At 43.4% G+C, this 19194-nt stretch overlaps 1 protein-coding gene across 20 annotated transcripts in view; it reads right to left on the bottom strand.

Annotated features, from left to right (window-relative positions):
- LOC111251882 (octopamine receptor beta-2R-like) overlaps positions 1-19194 on the bottom strand; it is a 143497-nt gene that overhangs the window by 33831 nt on the left and 90472 nt on the right. The window lies entirely within an intron of this gene.

The raw sequence follows: 19194 nt of genomic DNA, 5'->3' as shown, positions 1-19194 counted from the left end.
GTGTGTAGCCATATAAGATGCTCCTTGCTGTATAGTACGCAGTAGTAATTGTTTTTACGCATCCTGCTGTTACTTCACGCATGTATTACGTAGAGTCATAGACTAGTTTGTGGAAGGAGTGTTACCGTGAGATAAAACAATGATTGATGGCCTAATGTAAATGAAGACAACACAAAACTCACATGGTTTCTAGATAGAAAATGGGTAGTACATCCATCTCGAAACTAATCGAACTATTAACTTCACCCTCATTTCTCGACAAACGGCATCACCCCTATTCATATATGTCGGCCACATGAGCACTTGTTTTTTTTTCCGGAAAGAGCCATTCAGCTTTCGTTTTTCATTTCATGGTTGGAATATAGAGGTAATATTCTCTGACCTACAGTAGCGCCGTCACAAAGCGACAAGCTATAAATAGCCATCGAGCTGACCTAATATGAGTTCCGAATCGAGAACATATCGTAACAGCTATGCGTGAAGCCCACGATGGCAGCGCTTCAAATATCAAAACATGGCTGATTTTGCCACATAAAAAGTATATTGAAGAGCTATTATTTTTAAACCGATCAAATTATTATTAAACTGTTTGATGAAATAATATTAATGGCGACAACGAAACCATGACAAATATCGAAATCATAATTTCAATTAGATTCTAGATTTTTGCCTACACCAACGAGCCGATTGCACATAACGGTATAAGGGTCCTATTGGTCCTTGAAGCTATAGGAATAGGGATAACATCAGTTCTTTCATTTAAGGCCGCTGACGATGGTACCTGATTAATTAAAGCATAGCTCATCAATCCCGGAACCAAATGAAGACATGGACAAGGAAAATTAACCATCTGTTGTCAAGCTTAGTTGAAATAATTAATTGCCGACGAGCGGCCAGCACCTCTTCTATAGTCCTGTAGGCCACCTCTTACCTTGACAGCTTTCTACCCGCCGGGCATATTCTCCTATTAAGGTTGTTATGAACATCGAAAGCAGTCAGCAGTATCACGGCCAATCATCCCCCGTCATCTTTATCCCACAATTGCAACAGCTGGCCAAGTAGCGCTACGCTCAAACATAGATAGGACGGATTTCCAGAGGCCTCATGGGCTAAATAAGTACAGAAGGAATAAAATGAGGAGAGCGAGAAGGCTTAAATTACACAATTCAGGTTTCGATTGCTGCTGCTGCTGCTGCTGCTCTTTAATTGGGCGATCAGTAGCTTCGCTTGGTCGATAAATCGGACAACAAGAAAAAGGTCCAAGACACTAGAGGCTGCTGTGGAGGAGGAGGCCATATTGGTGGAGCCTGATAGCTCGGCATAACCTTTCGGCGACGGTTGCTCGCCTCTCCACGCGTCTAATCGATTCGGTGTTTTTCGGTAATGCCCTAACAGTAGATGCTCGAATAAGAACTAGTTTACATGTTTAAACACATCGATTTGAAGGTGGGTGGAATAAACTGACACCTTGCGCCACAGGCGGAAAGCAAGCGATAGGCTTCACTGGAACAGATATTGCTGCGTAGGGAAACTAAGAGGGAAATTGTCTCATAAAACCTTTCTAGATTTCAGATCACGACACTTGGCTTGCAGCGCTGGGTTCTTTATTCATTTACTACCCGCACTTATACATAGGCATAAAAGCTTTGTTCGGCTTATAAAAAACAATCTGTTTTCTAATCAACAGGAACATTCTAATCAATGTAGTGATATGGGAAAATTAATTTTTAATTAAATACATATATCATAATGTGCTTGGGTTTTATTTTGAAAAAAGTTGCTTTCGTTAGTGGATATGAACCGGTTTGCCTATATGAATTCACCCAGTGGTTTTCTAGTACTTGTTGAGATAATCATGATACCCTTTATTTTTAGTATCGACTGGGATTGCAGTTCCCTTCTACAGGCGCAACAGCGAAGTGTTCAAGCGGCACGGAGCATGGACGTTGCGTCCAGCGATGTTCGGTGAATAGCGCTTAACACTGAAAGGTTTGCGTCTTCGACGGATGGGTGTCTTATTATTAAAAAAATCCCATTATTGGAACAGCGTTAATATTTAATGCAGTTGTTTGAACAAGTTTTGAGTTGTAGCGGGTCAAAGTTGCAAAGAGCGGCTCATTTTCGAGTCTGGCCTCTAATCCTCTGAAAACCCTGGTAATGGGCGGTCCTAACTCAAGTACAGTAAATACGGCTGCGATCAAACGGATCGGCTGGGTAGTTGAATATGCAGAAGTACGGCCAGCACGTTATATTTTTCCAGAAAGCTTTCTACATATATGAACTGCTAAGGTTTAATACCATAAAATGGTACGCAATCCAGCTTTTTCTCTTCAAAGTAAGCGTACAAGAAAACAGCACCACAAGGCACGATGTGGTCGCTGTGTGGAGGCAAGGTGGCTAGCCCATCAGGGTAATGGTTTTTCGTCCACATTTGGACTACCGGAGTTTTTGCCCCTGTCGCTACTTATCGAGACGTTTGCTCGATGTCTTTCTTCTATTCCCGTGGGAAGTTGATTTCTGCGGATACGTGTAAACATGCATAGGACACGCTGTGAGATAGCTGGTACTGCGTCGAGCAATCTGTTCGTAGCTTTACGTGTAACGTTTGAACGCTGGAGCAATAAGCACCATTTTAAGCTTAAACTACAATGGAACGAACATTTCATATACTTTGTGTAGAGGCCATCGTTCGTTGTACTGTTCTGGTTTTTTTATGAGTCGTCTCTTTGGTGCCACTTGCAGGCAGAACAACAACTAGTATACAAGTCATACTATTAAGTGGTAAAATAAGTTGCCAAGTAAACGTATTCTACATAATATCACAGATAGTGAATCAGCAAAAACCTAAGCAATATGCCCCCACCGACACAGGCAATTATAAAAGCCTAGGTCACGCTTATATACATAGTATTCTTCGTCAGTTATATGTGCATTGAAGGGCAACCCTGATGAGCCGATGCTTATGTAGTAGCCGTCCAAATGCAGTGTACTGGATCGGTGGTTTTGGATGAATGACTCGACCCCTCGTTAAGTCGCCTGAATGGTAAGCTTGCCCACGGTGGTAAGCTTGTCTCAAAGATGGGTTGCAACATGTGCGAACAAGCAGCGTGCGATTTCTACCTATGCAGCAGACAACAGCATATTAGTCAAGGCGGCTAAGTCCAGGCAAAACATATATCATATATATAAACCTGGCCACCACTGGAAAAGGAAAACGCGAGCGCGACAGAGATTTACTTGCATAAGAAAACGACAGGCGACGGATGTAACACTGGGAGCAGTACTATGTGTTTATAACACGTGTTTTCTATAGTCAATAAACCTATTAAACTGCGTGATTGGGTACAAGCAAGCATCAAGGAACGCAATATAATACGTGTTTCTGTTTGATTTGAGCAGTCTGCAGCGTAGCACAACGAGCAGCAACCGTAGTTGTTTGATATGCGACGACTAGATACAATAATCTGTTAGTAATTAGTTTTTTTTTTATAATCATCACCCCTTTTATTATACTTCTTATTTTACCTACGATTCACGTTCGTAACTTTTTCAATCATTTGGTGACATATTCATTACTATTAGCAGCTTACAGCATCAAGGGCTCTTGATACGCGTTGTTTTTTTGTTGTTAGACGGGCCTTTTCTTGCTGCTTATCAGTCTGTTACTTAATAGAAAGCTATTTGGGCCTATGCTTGATCTCTCGTCCATTTAGTTACCTCTGTATACGTTGGCAACATGCCCGACGCCTTCACAACAGTATCCGCAACACACGACGACTCAGCTCGAAGCCGATATTTAGGACGGAGTCATGTGGGCTATTTATTTTACCCCCATTTCGGCCCTTCTCGTGCCCTTGATAATAGTCATGATGACAATGGCTGTTAGACCTTTCTATTTCTTTCGTATCCCATAGCTAAGCTTTTGCTTTCGCTACTGTTTAATTACCAAAAAAAGATGGTGTTGTTATTAACTTAATTAGCTCCGATTCGGCGCTATTATACTTGTGCTTAACACTAACTTTTCTACAGTGTGCCGACTGTGGAACTTTCGCTTCTGCTGCGGTGTCTTTATTCTCTTTCTTTTCTCTGTTTGGCTTGGCAAGGAGTGGTTGTATTTTCCAGTCCAAACAAACTTATCGGAAGTTCCTAACCATATTCAAAGGTAAGCATATTCCTCGTTCTATTCAACCCGGCCCTGTCTGATGAAGCCATATTGCATATATTTCATTTTTTTTTCCCTCGATATCAGACCCTTTTTCCTCGACACCCTTTTACTACCACCTTTCCACCATTGGCGCCTTCGTGTACATAACTTTGCCGATCTCTTTCCAGCTATCCGCAGTTGGTGCTATCGAAGTCCGGCTTCTCGCGCACTATCATCCCCTGACTGTTTCGTCTTTTGAATCTGGTACGATTTGAAATCTCCCAGGAACGTTCCACGGTTAGCGCTTTCATCACGACAACTGGTACTTCCGGACGTCACCGTTGCTTACTTGCATCGGCGTCGTCACATACAGTTGAAATTCGCTTATAGTGCTGCCTTGCATATTCGCTCTGCTACATTGCTCGTAGTTGCTTCGCTGCCTGCAGAAGGCTGGAAATGGCCTGCGAGGGCTTATAGGCCCAGCTAAAATCCGATTGGTCGTACCCCCTCCCCCCATGGGGTTCAGCGGAAAGGAGCAAAGGCACTGGCGCTACATTAACAGCGACCAACCCCCGCCAGCCAGCCAGCCAGCCAGTCGGGAACTCAGGTTCCTCACTTGGTGTCACCTATATTGCTACGGCGTCGTTGCAGCTGTTTCGATACGTAGTTACCAACCCGTGGCGGGCGCGAAATGTACATGAGCCTGACTTTGTCACCAAAAAGGGGGCGGTGACGAGCCATCGCTGGTTTTTTCAATATCACGATCACAACAACAATAACAACAGTAGGATCTCTTCATATAAACGATTGTATAATAATGACGACACATGTATCCAGTGCATATACTAGTAGGATTTACTGCCATCGTCAGCTTGTATTGTCCTGTCTGTTTCGCACGTGCATTCTTTTCTTGACACGGTACGTGACCGTGCCCGCCGCGCATCCTTATACGTCTACATAATCTATAAGCAGTCACAAGCAAACGAGCATAGCAATTTACACAGCCCTAAACAAACATCCATCAGCTTACTGATCAGCTTGATATTAAAGTGTGTAAATAATTGTTTTTTGCTGTTAAAGATGAGCAATGATAGCTTCGTATACTTTCCCACAACCCAGCACGGTTGTAAGCTAGAGCTGGTCAAGAAGGAGAAAAGCAAAGCGAAAAAGGGGCGTAAGACAAACAACAGAAGCAGAAAGCAAAATTGTAGACATGAGACGAAGATAGCATTTGCGAACATAGCTTGTCACTGTAACTAAGGCGCCTGTAGACGCGCCTCACTGTTTTCTGCTAAGCGATTGTGCTGGCTGCAAGCGAAAATAAGGAGCTATATGAACTGGTGAAGATAGAAGTAATTGCTGGATCCGATTGATTATAATTAAGCGCAGGAAACCACCATGGGAAACGTTTGTACGTTTTTCTATGGTTTGTATCTAACAGCAAAACAACGCTGTAGACTCACAGATGTGTTTGTCTATGAAACAGAGTATAATACGCTCAATCTATAGCGCTTATCCTATATCATCATGTCAACATTGATTATTTAATTAATCAGTTAATTTCGTACACTTTAGTGCGGAGTGTGTTAGCATGCGGTGATGGGACATAAGTGTGGAAAATATTACTAGGCAAGGATAAGGCAATTTCAAGCTGGCACATTGAACATATATCTAATTATGAAAATGGTTCGTTTCCCCGACCATGAAATATACAGGGACCTCATTACATGTTATTGTATAGCGTATATCCACCATAACATTTCGTCATTCGATGAGACAGATAGGCTAGCGCCGCTTTTCTGCCGCCTACTCGTCCGACTTCCTGTCCTTGTACGTCAATAGCCGATTCGGAGATAATAAAAAATTGTTGCGCTAACAATTATGCTCTTCAAGGTCGGTGTATCGTAACCTGAAATTGACCGTCACATAACTCGGAGTGCGTCGTGAAGGAACGGACAGACAGATCGAACAGATCAAGTCTCAATACATAAGTGCTTGTCTAGCTGTTTCAGCTGCCATGGACGATCCTTTCCGCTCTTTTTTGTGTGCCTTTTTTTGTCTTTGTTTTTGCGACAATCATCCCGGAGCCGGCGCCATCGGAGGCCGTGCCCCCGTCAACGGGAGGGCGATTCTTCAATACCTGCTTTTACCGGCTCGGCTTGATTAAATGTTGCTATGAGACTTAGATAACGAACTTATTACGAAACTACCATTACCGGCCTCGGGCAGACGTCGAAGACGCTGACATTTACATCTTAGGACGAAGGGAACGAGGAGATTGTCAGCCCCTTACGGTGGGGTGAGGAGGGGATGCGCATCGGTGGGGCGTCATTTCACAACTAATTGTTGATTGTCTGTATGCACCGTCCGCTTGGTTGTTTAGCAGTGGACGCTTCACTGCAGACCTATGTTTCCAGTCGTTTTGGCGGTGGTGGCAATGAGAATAGCGGCGAGAAGGATCGACCGTCAGAGATCGCTTCGGTCATATGTCGATATGGCCTCATGCGCCAAAAAAGTTTCGCACCTGATTAGGTGTGAATTATCTAGTAAAATAGTTCCCCACGTAACATTGAACTATCGCTGCAAACCAAAGTAATGTATGAGTATTCCAGAATCATTAATGTGACATTGACACGTGCCATTTGCCCCGCCTGGTATTATTCCAACTGCTCAAGATCAGCAAATGGGCTCAGAGCTGCTGTCGATGTTCCTCCCAAGGAATTAGCATAGTATAATACTGTTCATACGACTACTTATTCAAGTTTTCCATTAGCATAGGGTTTGGTTGCGTAGCTGCTTTTGCTTATCGTTGTCGTTGGTGTTCTGAGGGGTAGCAGTTGTCTTATGCCTATTATCTTTACCTTTCTCTATAACTATTTGGGTTTATCGGTTATCTTGATATCTTAAACAACAGAAAAGGATCACACTGTTTTAGCATAGATTCCAGAGCTCCTATTACTGATATGTAAAACGCGTACGGCTAAGCTCGATAGGGGCACAATCTCAACAGGAACTAAAGGGCTTCGAATATAGAACAAATTTAATATAATTCAATTGTCGCTCAGCAGTCAACTTAACAAAATACATGCCTCATTCCATGTCGCACTACCGTTTAGCTCACTGAAATTATAGATAATGCGACTTCAAGTACGCAACAAGTACGTACATCAGATGATTCACTCTGCCACTATTGTTAACGAGTGGCCGAATTTGGTGTGCCTCCATATCTGTACGCCTGAGACCTGAAAGCTGTTGCTGAATGAATGCTCTATTATTAATTACCTGTATCGGTCTGTCATCGTCCACTACGGTACAGTCCTACGCTGTGCTCCACTGCCAACCCCAGTACCCCCGACCCGGCTGGCTCTCGTTAAGATTGATCTCCATCTTAATGACATTGACAGAACACAATATCATATAATTTGATCAGTGGACAAACGGTTCAGCATACACTTCTTATTTCCGACGGAGTAAATCGTTGATATTCTCAGATTTGTTTCGACCCTCACAACACGCGACGTATCGAAAGGAAACAGGCCATTGTCAGGAAATAGCTTTTGTGGCTCCCTGTGCTATAATGTGCGTCGGGCCCTCATGGATATGAGCTTGATTAATTAATTGAATATATATAGGGGGACAGAGAGATAACGGATGTTGTCATCAGTAGCAGCAGCAATAGCAAGCAAACCGCTGCTAAAGGCAGTGATGATAATGATCATTGTATTGATAGACAGTCTACACCATCACACGCACGGTCAGCTGACTGTGCTGACTAATAGCGGCAACTATAAGTATACGTGTATACAGTCTACCGTATGTACTTTACGGTACGAAGAACCGCTCGCGAGAAACGCTGAGGAGCCGACGGCAAAAGGGGCAAGCATAACGAGACAAAGACGCCGCAATGGTATTGCATAGAGGACGCAGCGTTGGCAACTACAAGAAGCAACCCATTCTACTTTGTTGAGCCGTCCATCCATTCTCCCCATTGCTTAATCTTATTTTTCTCCTCTTAGAAACTATGGTTGCAATAGCTTGAGCAGCAAAACAGTTGCCGTATTTATCCGCACACAACACCACTCCAAACTTTATCATAGTCATGAACAGCTGTTAGGGAGCTCACTGATTCCTTTTTTCAGAATTTTCGAATAGGGTCAGTCCTTAAAGGTTCTTCGTCTTCGTTTGTCCCACTGGACGTCGCACATAAAAGGAACTTCTGTATTTTCAAGTGAAACTATTTCTGTTTGTTCAAAGCCTATATCCCTATCGAGCACCAATTTTTAAATCTGTAAAAGTTGTATTGAATGCTTTTTTCAGTGAAACGAAGTCACATAATCTGTTTAGCTTAGTTCATTACTCCCGCTGTCATCGTGGCTGTTTCCAATGGGCGATGTTGGTGACGTCGTTATGGTCCTTATGTCCATTGCGTGATAATGATATTGTCGTTTTCGACGACGGTGCCTTCAATGGAGATGTGTGGTTATAATGCGGACATTGAAAAAAACAAAGAATGGTACAAGCGAACGTCCAGAACACCTAATCCCGTAGCATTTTGCTGTAAACAACACTCACGGCCGGTAAGAGTACTAAAATGGCTTCAAAATAAGATTGTGGCTACACGGGGAGTAGATGAATGCTATTTATGTCTTTTAGCGAGTTAAAATAAAGGAGGCCCTTGCTAGTTTAAGCCAGACAACCCTGAGCTCCCTTTTTTCCGAAAGACCAGTTAAAGGAACGGGGAGCGGACGAACCTTCATTTATTCGGTACATTACTACAGTAGCATTAGCATATATGTTTTACACAGTTTGTAGAGAGTATATCATTTCCGATTAGTATGCTCAATTAACCCGAATAAGTAAAGCTCTTTACACGCCTCCAGTCAGTGTCTAGACTGACAGTTCTTTGTGAGCTTTGGCATGTTTTATCCTGCACGATTATAGAACAGAGACATGCAATGGATGCCCGTACACATACGGAGCCTGTACAGGTATGAGGCCTGTTATTCAAATGGCGCGCTTGATGCGTCCCCGTGAGATCTTAGCCGGTAACGTGTTCGTTGTGACGTACGTTCGAATTTGAGCGTAGATACACTCCGTTTTCGGGAAAACACCCGGTCTGATGAAATGCCTAACCGTCACACCGGACGTAAAATTCTGCGCTGTAGTGATATTCAAATAACGACCGTTAACTCGTTTCTATCGTCTTTTTTGGGTTTAGCCTTTGCAACTCCCTGTATACTGCGAGAAATCAACTAGTGAGGACGAGCACGCTATGGTAACCCACGCCGAACTGTCTACCGATAATACCTAATGCAACTCCTGTTGAGTGTTTTGTCTCAGCTGACTTTGAATAGATAGAATGACACACTTGAAATAGTAAGCGGCTGAAGTGATTGTGACTGCCCCCATCAATACACATTATTATAGATCGGGTGTTGTATCTACATTCACACTACCCGTATGGTACCAATATGATACCTCACGTAGACCGCTGCTGTCAAAACAACGGAGATAATTAAACAAGATAAATAAACAGGAAGGGCTCGTCTCGTCGCGTTCACACGGAACGATTCGAGACCCGGGTTACTATAACAGGTCGCGAAGTTGTGCCAAGCAGTGATTTGTTTGCTACTGTTCATTAGATAGCAAGCGATCAGTAGTAAAGCGAGTTATCTTTACTGATTCAGTTACAACGTGGCCCTCAATGGCGGTGCTGTGAATTCTACCTTTTGCCCAAACACAAACGTCACACGAGGATCATTGAGAAAGGATAAAGGAAGGCATTGGCAAAATAAAGAAAACAGCCCCCGTTAGAGGCGCACAGCCTCGGATTGATAAATCACCTGAAAGGTCAACGGGTCAAATCGCCCTTCGTTCGTGGACGACAATTCTTCCAAAACGATTGTTTTGTATGCGCTGAATTTGATTTCATGAGTACTCCTCTAGCCTTTCCAGCCCCTATAGTTTAGCATGTTGCTATTACTTTTGACCCCTAATCAAAAATCGGCATTTTTTACACAAAAAACATTCGTGTTTTGTCTTCACCAAACTCATAAAACAATAACGTTCTTCGTAACAAAGAAAACTCAATACACATTCAAAAAATATTATTCTATAACACCATAAATTATCGAGGCTTAATTAAGTATTGGTTCAGGTTAGCGCTCTCAGCAGATACAACAAGAAAGCAGTCAACTTAGATGATGGTGAAAGGTCTGCAAGCAAAATCAATCCACGACCACAACCGCCATCTATCATCGTGTTCGTTATTTTTTGCTCACTACTGGTGCCGTCAATCAATTCTGGTGCCACGGCACTCGTCGCATGAGCCCTTTTTCTAACCTCTTGCCGCCTACCAGCGGTAGACGCTCGGCACTTGCGCCTAATTACGTCGCATCTGACCACACTTTTTCATAGCTCCTAGAGGGACAGTCGTCGATGGCTATAAACGCGCCACTTGCTGAGCTGCTGAAAGCCCTTTTACTCGAACTACTCTGACTCGGGATGCTGTCTGAGCTGCTGCCAAGCTGCCCGTAGAAGGATCAACAGACCAACAAACGTTTGTATGCCAGAAGAGCTGGCCTGGCTTGCCGGCCTCATCGGCGGCCATAGCGACTCTTTGTTAAAAAGTTTTATAATTTTCGCCGGCTGGCTGTAAGGTTGCAAATTTGCTGGCCTTCACTGCCTAGCTAAGTGGATCCCGCACGTTGCCCGCTCATTTGCTTCTGTCCAAAGCGCCTTCGGCCCTGCTGCTTTTCTCTCGTACATCTGCCGATAGATATGTTAAATCTGCCCAGTTTGCAAATTCTACTGGTCTCCGCTAGACCTTAGTAAGTCCTTGGTTGGTTGCAAAAAAAGCGGAGCGGCCGGCCTGAGTGGCCTGTAGTAACGTGTACCTAAAGACCCGTAACAACAAGCAGTCCATTTTTTCTACGCCTCGACCCTTTGCTTTTTTCACCGGCCTCCCGCGGGCCTTATTTTCAAAAACCTGGAAGATTTTCAGCGGACATCAGGTCAGATGTGCACTCACAATAAGTGTTGTCACTAACAATCCCGCTACTGGTTGTCGCCGCGTTCCCGCGATTTAGCCATCGTCGTTGCCAGGCTGACTCTCCCTAGTGGGACCGACTAGCATTGACGCCGGTTACTTTTCCCTCTTCGGTCTATGAACAGATTTGTACAGTTGCAGATCTGTAAGGCAGGTCGAAAGAGAGTGAGCGAGTGTGTACTTTTGACGACAACGGCAACTGGACTGAATAATACGGAAAAATGCGCGGAAGTAAGTTACAAGGGCAATGAATGGCAGGCGTAGACACAGTAGGGTCAGCTGAAGAAGACACACAAGGCCATAGCAACAAAATTAGCACTGCAACAAATGATCCAAGTTTCTGCTGCGGAAGTTTCCGTATAGTACTATAGTTTTCTGAGAAATGTCTGTTTAGTCGTCGTCGTCATTGTTATCAGGATTGATCGTGTTTTTGAATTGTGAACTATGCTCTTTGTTTATTTGTACGATCTTCATTCAGCTAATCTACGCCAGTTGTTATGGGAATCGATTATGGCGTAGAGTAAGGTCTTATGGTTCTCGTCAATTGTGTAAAATCGCTCTAGCTAAGTACGCTGACGTTTCGCCACCAGGCAGCTGCCTACAAAAACGCGTGTTACGTTTTAGGGCCGCTTAAGCAACTTGGACCGGCAGAAGGGCAACGCTAACGCTTACTGGATAGATAGGATCAATAAAAGGCGGAAAGTGTGCAGGTTTACCTTTGGCCAGTGGCGGAAATCTATGAATCGATGATTTCGAATAGTGCAATACAACTCTATACCGGTGAAACCGCTGAACTCTAGTAATGTACAACTATGAGGCTATTATATATTGGGTGCGTCATTCTATACGTATTGTATCTCGATAATTCGTTCTATGGGTAGTCATGTTAATACAGTCTTATATATATAGAGCTCTATGTAGTCCCGTAATGAAATGTTTGATCTAGTAATGGAATTCGTTCATCGTACTTGTCTCGTATGATATATGAGTAAAGACGACCCCCTGAAACCGTTCACCAATCGGCACAAATATATAAATATTTTCTATCGAACTAGTCGACGAAACGTTAAGCACAGCATTTGTCTCTGTGACTATAATATAGCGTTCTAGCGGCGGTGATGTTCATTAAATAGAATCGTTATCAAACATCGAACGGTAATAGCTATAGCTCTACTCGTCAGTCTGTTCTGTATACCGTTTGTTTATCGCAACTGTATATTACTATACGTACCTACACGTACAATTAATAATAGTGGGGATCAAAGCAGTCAGATTTCGTCCGCACAACGACGACGGTAAGGACACCCCCGCAGGGTCTAGGGTTAGCCCGAGCCCCTGTCCTTCGGTTGCACTAAGGGCATTAGGAGCGTCGATCAGTGCGGCTACCCATCTACCTAGTCCACGATCTATAAGTGACTTATAAGTAGCAGCCATAATGTAATTGGAACGCTTTCCCGTGGACAAGTTCGAGCTGTAACGGCGCACTGCACTGGCTCCATTGCGTAGCATTCAAAGGCAGGCAGGCAGGCAGGCCGGCAGTCGGCCCGGCATTCTGGCGTAACTGCTTCAGAGCCTTGTCGATCTGGCCTTGTGCTGACCGGCTATATTGCCTTCGTTTTGTCGCTTTGCTTAACTTACGCAGCGGCTTAGCCAGATTTACTCATTTGATTGACAATGATACTGGCGGCTAACTGGTGGCGATCGCCATAGGACAGAGACAGGACACAAAAAAGACCAATCCAGGAAGGACTAGACCCAACTTACTCCAACCCTAAAAAGCAAGAGCCTGGTTAGACCGAGGAGCTGGTCTAACCGATCTTACCCCGTCACCGTTTCTGCAGATAGGCAAGTAGGCCATGAATAGGGCCAACGATATTCCGTTGCTGGCCACTTCAAGCGCGAAGCGGGCAAACGGACTAAGAGGGTCTTCGTATCTTAATGGTCCCCTGCCATCAGCCGATCGTCATCGTCAACATGTCTGCGTTCTTGCCTTGACGCATACACAACAGCAAGAGTAACATTATCGCTGCCATTATAACCAGTATTATTGCAACAACTATAGTGCTACCAGAAGGGCCTCTAGTTAATTTCTAATCATTTTAATAACGAAGGCACGAACGCGCGCTAGCCAGCATCATTCAAACCTATTCTTTATCGCAGCAGCGACGCTAGCAGAGCGGCGGCTGCAGTTCAATCGTGTTTCTCTTCAGCGTCGGCTAAGTCTTACTTCGTCGACTTTTGGCCGTAAGTCATCTTGCATCATCTATCCATTTTGTAATATTAGGGTGCATCAGGAGCTTGTCGGAGGCCATTATTATTTACTCCTTTTAACGTCGATACTTAGATGCTCTGCTGCTGTTGCCGATTCTTTGCGGTATTACTTTTGGTTTGTCAAGCTCCGTGTGTACCCTTCTTCCCCCTTTTCACTTACCTTTCGCCCACTCAGCTTCGCCCCGAAGTCATTGGCATCTCATTTCGTTACTACAGCTGGCCTAGCCATGAGAAATAATTTTGGAAAACAGTTCAGTATAGGTATAAAGACGGAGAGCTAACGATAGGGTGGCGGCCCTACGTGAAATACACCCTGAAATCTCTACATGATAGAGATAGTAATCATAACGTACGTATACTGTTAGGGTTAATTAATTATATGTTTTATGAGCGTTCAGATGTATAATATGATGCATGAATCAGATCATGGAACAGACTACTGGCTCACTTGAGCACCCGTAAATTTCTTCATTTTCCAAAATAGCTGCCGAAGCAAGACTCTCGAGATTATATAGCATATCTCGTACGTTCGAGACTAAATTAGGCCTATTTAGACCCATAAGTGTATACGGTTGAAGGTTGCTAAGGTATGATACAATTCCAGATATGCTGCGTTAACTAAATGTTTACCAATCAACAAGCCTCTAGAGATTTCTCTGATACAGACTATATTGAAAGTTGACGGCCATGCATACGGTTCCTCTTAATTAAATATAATGTCAACAAACTGTAAGAAGATTCGACCCGTAGGGAATGTTAGCATTTGAAGTATCTGCAACCGTACGAAGCACCGTTAAGCGTCTCTTGGATGCTCGTTGCCTGAATTAGACTTTGAGAAATTTGTCCAAGATGTATATGCCGCTCGGCGGCTCCTCATCGCCAAGCGAATATTATTAATATGTTTATATCGTTTTATATCAAAACTCCCTTGTCCGTGTACACAAATGATGGACGTGACACGTTTTTCTAAGATGAGAATTTCGTAGGATCAAACGCTGTTTCTGAGTGTATTATGTAGGTAACTGTGTTCTAATGCTGGAACTCACTTATGGAGTTTATAAGTAATTTTCTCCTGTTATTTGAAATGATGCGTTCAGTTTAATATGTGTGATTGTTTGTAGATATTTAGTCTTGGTTATAAAGTTAGTCGTACGCAAGATACATTCGTTCCAAACAGCCAACCGTATTAGGATAGACATGCAGGCGTTCAAATAGCCAATCGAGCAAATAAAAGAATCATCAATGTTATAGCTACTTTGCTACGACAAGATTCTTACATAACTTCAGTACGCTTTTCCATTTTATGGTTTCCATTTTTCCATCATTCATTCTACCTTTATTGCGTCGTTGTACGTATACGCCTAATTAAACTCTAATCGCAAAAGTATCTGGTAATCGCGGCCGTATTCAGACTCATCTATTCGTCCTTCATCCGAACATTTTAGTTGGATCTCAATCTGATCTTTCTGCTTGCTTCGCATAATTTCAAAGTTCACTCCGAATGCCTGTACGACTTAGTGACCCGAGCGCCACCCTGCTCTTTTTTGTACCATAGCTTTTTTGCTCCTATACACATTCAGATTCTAGTTATTTAGTACCATATTTTCTACTATATGTGCTTACATAGCTTATACGAATTTTAGAGACACAACAACACTATACATGTACACACAAGAACACACAATGTGCAGTATATTACAGCATTAATAAGGTGGAAATCTTTTTTTAAAGTATTTTCTAGTATACTGAAACAGACCTAAAAGGGATAGCGCAGGCTATTTCTGAATGAACAGCTGTTGCCTAAATGGCCTGGTGCGTCCGATGAGGGTCTTGCTGCCAAACTATCAAACCATACTATCAGCTCAGTTCTGACCGGTGCTACGCCTCCCACGCTGGTAATGCTACTTTCAACCTAAACCCTGTACCTAGGGCCTGATGGTTAACCGAACAAGACACACGGATGCATTGTACGTCACTGATTTATGCGTATTGGAATTGCCGCTAGGTTAGTGAAGGCAGAACCACAAACAACGAGGGACGGGACCAATAACGGGGTCTACACAAGAAGGCAATCAATAATCTAGCCAGTGTTGGCTCTCGCTAGTATGAACCCACTACAGCGGACAGCATGCGACACCCAATGGTAGTGGGATGTATTGTGAGGGTGTCGTAAGGCTGTCGTATCGGTGTGGGCTCGAGGGCCATACAACACATGTACTGGTTAGACATGCGCGTTATTGAAACTGCCGCCACTGGGTCAGGTTTGGCTGTGCCAGGATCTCATAAGTATCAGAGACACCTAATGTTGCCTAATGATGGTGTTCCGCTAAAGAAAAGAAGGATATAGTATTCGCTTACTACCATTCCTTTTTTACTGCTATAACAGCATTATAAAGCATAGCTTTACTTGCCTCTAGCCCTTCTGTCTGCTTGCTTATTCGATTTGACAAAATATTTGTTGTCTCATGGTCCTAGCCGCCACTGTCGCCGTTGTCGTCACCGCTAAATTTAACGTCCGCGTGTGTCTGTTGCTCATCCGATAGTTACGCCTGTACCTGGCTCTTCTGCCTTTCGGATAAAACCTAACCTTTATGGCATGGGGGTAGAAACTAGCAAATGTTTAGATAGCTTGTTGGTGAACGGCCGGGCCTGACAGGCTTCTTATTAAGAAAAGAAGGCCATAGTAGCACACATAGTGCTCTTACAGGGGTCTGCAGCTTGCGCGCGAGGAGCAGCTCTGTTCGTATGCATTTGACAACGGTCACTCAATAAAAATAGCTCATGTTTTGTAGACACACTCACAGATGCTCCAATTGAAACACCTTATAAGCCCAGAAGTGCGGCGGATACATTTTTCTTCCAACGAATTCCATGGTGCTCAATTCTCGACTGAGACAAATCAAGAGAGAGGCTTTGTACTTGGAGGAGTGCCAGCGTGTACATGTTTCGTAGAATTCGAACAGCACTCAAATGGGCAGCTAAAGCTGTATTGTAATGTGCAGACGTACAGGCGATTCTACGCTTGTCTAACCGTATGGTGGGAAAGAGCGACGAAGAGAAAACGGGGCTGACAATTCATTTTCTGTTAAAACCAATAGAACACATTAGTTCGGGTGTTTTTTTGGAGCCAATGTAACACAATAGAATCAAAAAATACAAAAGTGGCTTTTTTCTCCCGCGTAGCATCATTCTCTTCGATACTATTCTATACGATTAATAACGTGCTCCTCGACATGAAAGCAATAGCGGTTAAACAAAAACTGACTATGCCATTCTTACAGTCGTCATTGGTCTAGACCTCAGCTTCGATCTCGACGTTTTCGGCTTTATTCTAATGGCCGGCGTCCGCCTTCTTTTCGACTAACGAGAGGTAAAGCCACTTGAACTATCGCACGGCACGAAAAAGACTATACTGCGACAGAGTGACCACCGATTCCGCTCGCCTTTGCAAAGCTCCTACTCTTGTGTCTGTAGTAGTGCCAGCTGCAGCAGTGAAACACCTCAACGGATCATCGTTCTGGCCCCTTAACTGAATGCAATGCCAGAGGCATCATTGAAAGAAGACTGACACACTGAGTTCCATTTGCAAAGATCCGTCAGAAACGAAAAAAGACCAACGGCTACGACAACGAACAAAAGGGGTGCTAGCTCAAGGACCGACCCGCAGGCTGGCCGGCCATTGATATAAAAATCATCTACAAGGAAACGATGACGTGATGTTTCACTCGCTCTAGCTAGGGGATGCGAGGGGCGAGCCTCAAGGATTACATAAATTACCAATACCCCGTTGCAAACTACTACAAAAGGCAGTGCCATCCAGCGGTTTTCTGTCTAGGAAAATGGGGCCTTGAGTTTTTGATACGGTACTTTAGTACTGTTTACAATGGGGTATTGGTAATGTATTTAAAGCATCGCCATTGCTACATTTATCCTCTTCGCGATTCTCGCTTGCAGTGGCAGAGAACTTTGAGCGACAAGGGTCAGAAGTTGTTCCTGTTATACTAACGTGACGCGTAAGCTGTATGACGTGCTACGAGTCAAAGTACGTAAGTGACGGCAAAAAAAAATGTTGCTTCGTATGATAATTTGTATCATGCATATTGAAAACAAATATATACCTGTACATATACTTTGTTACAATTAGTCTCGCCGGTAACGTGTACAGTATGGCAGACGTCATTAAGTAAAAAAAAAAAAACCAAAACAAAAAAAAAACAAATATTACGTTTTGGGACTCCGACTAGAAAGCTGCAGGAGATTTTATTTCGTTAATACCGCCTTTTCTATGCAGAGCGCTACGTAACTATAAGCGGTCTGCGATTCATAAGCATGAGAACGAGCTCGCATGCTTATGTACGCACGAAGAAACGTACGAGTTCGCTTGCGCAATTGGAATGGGCACAAAAGTACATCGTAATAATATATTTTCCTTTTACTTTTAAATACCGCAGTCGCTGATTCTCAATAGTGTCATTCGTTGGACGCCTGCCGCTCTAACGATCGGCAGCCGGGTTGTGTCATTGGGTCGTAGACTGGGTCAGTATCTCTAGCTAGTATGCCAGTTTAATGTTATGTAATATACTAGAAGTGAGATCTGAAAGTCGGTGCGTTCCGTGTACGCAAATAGTTTCCCCGATCGTGTTAGTCAGCGGCCTGCATCGCTACCGTCCCTCTTACTGTTGCCGCAGCCGCTGCTGCCAAATCGACGCTTGTGATTGCATACACCCATTGGTTAATAATAGCCATGAAGACAACGATGATGACGCGGCAATCGTTCGCCTTCATTGGGTCATGGATTTCGTTTCGTTCCTTGTTTCTCATATGGTTTGACGCATTCTCCATCAAGACGCCAGTAAAAACATATGACAGCATGCAGCATGTACTGACTTCAATGCGCTACATGTTAGGCGAAAGCAGGCGTATTCCCGACAAATAAATACGGATCGATAAAAATAGAAAAGCAAAGATTTCGTGAAAAAGAGCGCTATTGTTATTAATTCTGCTATACGCCGATAGCGACGCCGTGTGTCGACAAGCAAGCACGCGGTTTGTTTGTATGCGTATTCCTATGAATGGATATCTGTAATAACGGCCTAAAATGGCACTTAACGCGGATATGGTTAACTTCGTAAGAGTTTATAATTATATAGCCGATTGTTAGACAGTTACTAACTCTAACTTAGCGCGCGAGAAGCAACGTATATATTAGGTACTCAGCCTCACGCTAAGCATAGGAAATCGGTGGAGCGTTATTTGTACGTATCTAGGATGACGCCAGCGCCGATCGCGTTGTCTGCGCGTCCTATGGCGTACACGCAACGTAGGGATCGTCATTGTCGTTGCGAGCATATACAGCATTGTCTTTCCAGGAAGGTGAGAGGAAACAACAAATCGTAATATAGAAAGTATCTTTTCACTCAAAGCAAACTTCAACCAGCAGCAACTGTCGTTGAAGTATACATATATGCACTCAACTCTATTCGAGAACGAGCTTTACTGACTGCACATTCTGTATTGATCGCTAATATTATTATGCTTTCGAGGCGTTAAAATAAAATTTGTGAGAAAATAATATATATATATATATATATATATATATATATTCGTTAAACAGAGATAATTACTGCCCAGCTGCATACATACACATATATGTTTGGGCAATAAAATTAGAAAAAAGACGTTTGAATTAATTTCTATAGCAGTTACAGATCTTCCCGTTCGGAACGCAGAG

Source organism: Varroa destructor, unplaced genomic scaffold, assembly GCF_002443255.2.
Source record: "Varroa destructor unplaced genomic scaffold, Vdes_3.0 BEIS01000005.1, whole genome shotgun sequence".
NCBI classification, from domain to species: domain Eukaryota; kingdom Metazoa; phylum Arthropoda; class Arachnida; order Mesostigmata; family Varroidae; genus Varroa; species Varroa destructor.
The sequence above is the reverse complement of the archived record's forward strand: the minus strand, read 5'-3'. Positions and strand labels throughout refer to the sequence as shown.